Source organism: Populus nigra, chromosome 13, assembly GCF_951802175.1.
Source record: "Populus nigra chromosome 13, ddPopNigr1.1, whole genome shotgun sequence".
Lineage (NCBI taxonomy): Eukaryota > Viridiplantae > Streptophyta > Magnoliopsida > Malpighiales > Salicaceae > Populus > Populus nigra.
In genome coordinates, this window is record NC_084864.1 from 1,896,957 (window position 1) to 1,902,956 (window position 6,000).

Here is a 6,000-nt window from a genome sequence, read left to right on the forward strand (position 1 = left end):
ATATTTTAAATTTTTTCAAAAAACATTGATTGGACTCTATGCGTACCGTGTGTAAATGATTTTGGAATACCTATGCAAAGAATGCAAGTTTTCCAAAATAAGAAATGAGGAAACAAAGAAACAAAATATTTTGTCATTTTAGCAAAAGAAATCTTTCCACCATGTTAAAGTTCACGTGCTCCTTCTAGAAACTCACGCGACTTGTAGTAGATTCTACAGTTTTGAAAACCCAACCAACAATTTGTTTGCCTTTTTTCCAAACGACAATCAACATCCTGACCTGTAGGCTGTAGCTATCCTTGGAGGCTCTCTTGTCAGCACAGATTCCCAGATTGAGGGAATAGCAACAGCCGGATTTATTCTTTTATTTTAAAAAAACAACAAAACTTACTCTAAGCTCATTTAAATGTGTGTGGGGTACTGTGGTTATAGTAAAAAGTAATTTTTGATTAAAGTTGATTTGATATTTATATATATTTAGTTAAAATTATGATTGAAATTGAGGGGAATAAAAAATAATTTAATGTGTTTAGTTAATAATGCTTTTGAAATTGAGGTTGTAAAATAATTTTTAAAAATATATATTAATATTGATGATTTTTAATTTAAATATTGTAAATTTAACCATAGTTTTAAGACCGGTCTGGTGGCCGGCCCGATCTAAGGCCCAGGTTCCGGGTTTTGACCGGGTCACTGGATCGGCCGGGTAAGTTCTCTTTTTTAAAACAAATTAAAACGATATCGTTTTAGTAAAAAAATAAAACAATAAATAAAAGTCAATGGGTTTGCAACCGGGTTTTGACCGGGTCGCGGGTCAACCCGCCAGGTCAGTCGGGTCCCGGGTTGACCGGCCGGGCCGATTTTCAAAACTATGGATTTAACTATTGTTATTACATCATGAAATAAATAATACTTTATATAAAATATTTTTTATTATTCCATTAAATTATCTACAATTCCATCACGTATGAAATACATCCGACAATAACTACAATTTTTTTGGTTTCTTAAGTGCACAACAACATCAGGTAAATTATAATTAGGAACAAAATTGAAATTGCGATCAAATTCTGCAAATGCTACGTAATCAAGTGATTTCTGTCTAATTTATGTATTGTCATTGAATAATGTTAAACACTAGTTTTTCAAATAAAACACAATTAAAAAATAAAAAAATAATTTTTATTTTTTATTTTACTGGGTCTGACTTGGTTCAATGCATTTTGATTTTTGACCGGAACTGGTCGGACCAGAACAGTAGAGCTAGCTACACTGTTCACGTGAACAGTGTATGCTACACTCTACGTTGTTCATGCTAATTACTTAGCATGAATAGTGCGCAAGAAGCAATATTTTACTGCTTTTTTTTTCCATGCGTCTCGGACACAAAATTACGTGGGATCTATACACAGTAAACTGTGTTTTTTTGTTAACTAAACAGATTGCATCTGCGTTTTAAACAAAACACAGATGCAACCTTGTTAACAAACATACCCTAAATCTAATCCAAAATATATATTTATATTATATAAATAAAAAAAATTATCTTAAAATATTTTTAATAAAAAATATTTTAAAAAATAACCCCCGTCTATTTTATTTTCAAACATACTCTTCATCATAAAAATTTTATAAAGAACTTATTTCACAATTAATTTAATTGAGTTGATATTTTTATTTAACTTATCATCTATACCTTATGTAGAAATCTTGTAAAGAACTCATTTTACTATCAAGATCATGTTGACTTGTCATCTATATTTTATTTAATTTTATCTATTATACTTTTTATTTGAGAATCTTTTTATTCTTATCTAATCTTTGTTTTTACATATTCCAATTAGAAGAATAATTTGTTTGTATAATTTTTCAATAATAATTCTAGAACTAATAATGATCGGGAAATTAACCTACGAATCCCTTGCTTCATATAAATGATAAAATAAATTTTATTTTATAGATTATATTCTCCTACTATTTTAAATATATATTTTTTAAATTATCACCCGTGGTATTTTTTTTAAATAACTTCATTAATTAATTTAGAATATTTTTACATGTTAGTATATTGTCTATCAATATTGTTTTTGAGATAAGAGAAATATGAACAAAATCAATATGATATGGATCAACCTTTCTTCTTGCATCAAGAACTTACCAATCTCCTCTTTATTTTTATTCGAAAGTTCTTCATGTGTTTTCACGTCTCTTCGAGACCCTGAAAAATACAAAAAATCATCACTATAAAAAGATAACGATAACCCCATCAGTAACTATTAGATGGGTAAGAATCTGATTCACACAGAAAGAAGTCTTGAACTTCAGAATCATCTTCAGCATTGGACAATCTTCCAAAGGTGGAATCAGCTTTTCTCTCTGATTCCTCGGAGTCTTTTTGCGCAGGACTGTCGAAGATTGATGCGGGATTCCTCTTGTTCGAGTCACCGTAAAGTGCATTGTGCCTGTAGTAGAGCTCCGATTCTTTTTTCCGAGATAGCAATGAAGAGCCTCACAGTCTCGAGCGACTGTTCATACTAGTTCTGAATAGGAGACACATCAATGTCCATCGTCACCATCGTATACAAAAGCAACAACGTTAACGGTAAGAAGAGAATATGCCAGATGCAATGTTTCCCTTTCCAAGATAATAGAAAGGGAGGCTGCAAATGGTAGAACAGAGGCGAATAAAGTATCCTTGCATGGTACGTTCTTCTTGAGCAAGAACACGAGCAAAATCACCAATAATGGTATCACAAAGGCCATATAAGAGCCGAGCTGAAAATTAATATAATAGTTCTGCGCATAAAATCATGCAGTGGAGTTTCAAGGACAGCAAAAGGTTACAAATTAAGAGTTCAAAAGACTCACTTATTAGTCAAGAACACTCTTGTTTCCAAAACCTGGATTTATGATGACTTGATCGTGACTTGGTATTACCTGAACCAGTATTGGCATGCAAGACTACAGCCAGAAATCAGTTGACAGGTCTTTAATCTCATCCTAGAGGTCGCAAACTCCCTGTTGCGAGAGAAATTGTAGTAATTATTGATGAATATTGTAATAAAAAATAAATTAGAAAGGATATAAAATTTAATTTACTTCGACAGCGTATCTATATTTTTATTACATCTTCGTTCCACTTTGCTTCACTGGATGCACTATAAGCTACAAACTACAACAATCTCTTAAATAATATATAATGGGAACAACAATGGTAAGTTGATGCCAAATACATCATACTAGTATATTAACCCATGCTCCGTAACAAATCAATACCAATTTTTTTAAAATATAAAAAAATATATTAAGAGTACAGAGAATGCATTAAACATCTCGAGTCTTACATCTATATTAGATTTAAGTGCCTTGAGTCTAATAGACTTGCCAAATCTAAGTAACTTAGATTTGATAGCCTTGCCAGACACACCAAACCCAAGCACCTGGGCTAGCAACCATGCTAGGTCTGTCCCTAGGTCTGGCACCAAACATGGTTGCTAGAGCTAGGTCTGTCCCTAGGTCTGGCACCAAACATGGTTGCTAGAGCCAAGGCGTTTGAGTAAGTAGCTTAGGTCTGGTATTTTTTTGGGCTTGGCCTGACATGGGTCAATTTGAAAAAATTTTAAAAAAATATTTGAAATTTTAATATTTCATATGAAAATATTAAAAAACAATCTATGTGAATATAAATTAAGACTATTTCAAAAGGTTTTTTTTATCTTACATTGAAAAAATATAACTTTTTTCTTGTGAACATAAAGAGAGAGTATGTGTGTGTGTGTGTATATATATATATATTAATGGACTTCAAATCTTATATTGAAAATATAAAATATTTTTTTAGTATTTATACAATAAACTTAGATATGGGTTAATAACTAACTGAAAAAAATAAAAAAAAGGGGTCTCTGACTAGGGGAAAAACACATTTGAAAAAAAAAATTTATATCGAGTTCTGCTGGGTCATCCGGGTCTCGGGTTGACCCACCGTGTCGAGTCGGGTTTCATAACTATGCTTAAAACAATAAAAAATGAGCTTGAGAGCATTAATTATAACTTATGCCGTTCTTCTCTAGTTCAATAAAACCAATTAATTGATTCTTAAAATTTCAAAATATAGATTTAAGTTTGCTTTTGCATTGTTATTTTTGAATATTTTTTAATTTTATTTTTGACTCAGGCGCCTGGGTCTGACAATCATGCCAAACGCATGCGTCTTTTTTTGAGTGCTAGACCCAAGGCGCTTTGGTCTGGCAACCATGCTAGATCCAAGGCATTTTTGCCAGACCAAGACGCGAGCCAATTGATCACCGACGACAACCCAATCACTATCTATTTACATGCGACACATCATGTGAAAGAGGGCATCGTTGCACATTTAATGAGACAACGAATGATCAAATTTGGCCACCGAGAAGTATCACACACCTTTCTTTAATGGCGCGGATGCCACCCTTTTACTGAGGAAGAAAAAGAAAATCAAAGAAACATTTTGTGAAAAGATAAAAAATTAAAAGTGAAACTACTATTACAATTCACAATAAAAAGATCTCTTAATCTATATTGATTTTTTCACACCATTTAATTTTGGTTATAATGAAGCTACATAGTACTACGAGGACATTTCAAGAGTTCAAAGAAGTCACAGTGCAGCCATGCTATTGCATCGCAAATTAAAACACAGACTGCACAAACACCATAAGCATCCGGAAAGAGGAAATCTTAGGCAGTTGATAGTGCTGGAGGCTGCAGCACCAGCACCAGCACCAGCACCAGCACCAGCACGCACCTTCCTTTTCAACAACATATCCATCGCGTAGCTTTTGGCTGCACACAGTTCTTCCCTCTATAAAATATGATGGTACCTCTGAACATGGTTCTTCCCTCCACTCAATCTGGCATGGCCAAATTTGCAAGAAGATTTGCAAATGACCTTTACAGTTTCGTGCTTCTTTCAGTGCGCATATGCATATTAAGAAGGACACCTCCAAATAATCCTCTTCTGCCATCTTTTTCGTGAAAAAACCGCTGCTCACCAGTCAATCCATGTGGTTTGACCTCAGGACCCTGCATTTTAGGAAATTCATGCCGCTTGAGTCTTTCAATCACTCTGTCTTCCTTAATTTTGGCCTGTGATTGATCCTCACATTCGCTCCTCAATTCTTTTCCATTACATATGCTAGTAATAGAAACATTGATTCCTTCATCTTTTTTGGATGATGCTTTGTTCTTTTATCCTTTTTTTTTAAATATATTTACCATGGATATATCTTTCATATTTAATGACGCAACTCACATGCAAGTGATCACTCTCAGAAACTAAACCATCATGAAAAAGCTAAGTCTGTTTGAGATTGTAGTAGTGGTTGCGGTTTAAAGTACTTTTTACTTAGAAATATATTAAAATGATATTTTTTTTTATTTTTATAAAATTATTTTTGAGATCAGTGTATCAAAACGATATGAAAACATAAAAAAAAATAACTTTTAATAAAAAAATTTTAAAATTTAAAAACAATTAATTTGATCTACCCTTCTTGATTTTATGAGATAGATTTTTTTTTTTCTAAAAACAAGTTATTTAAACAAAAAAAATTCTACTTTTTAAAATTGAATCAAAAGATGTTTAGCTTGTAAGTGAGTGTTTGATATTTTTGTTTTAAAATGTATTAAAATATTTATTTTTCGTTTTTAATATTAGGATATAAAAACCATCAAACGGAAACATAATCTATGGGACCTTTTGATGGATGAACAATACCATCTACAAATTCAATTAAAAAATGGGATTGAGAATTTGATTATCGGATGAGTTCCAATTGGGTGGCAAAATTACAACAACTCTTAGTTTGATACTGATTTTAACTATACTCAATATTTAAGAGACCAAGAGGAGAGATTTATAGATAAGTTGTGATCATACGTGTAAATGTGCACTCTTCTTACCACGTGTTGACCCACCACTCGTTAAAAATAGGAAATCTTGACTTCCTCTTTTTATCA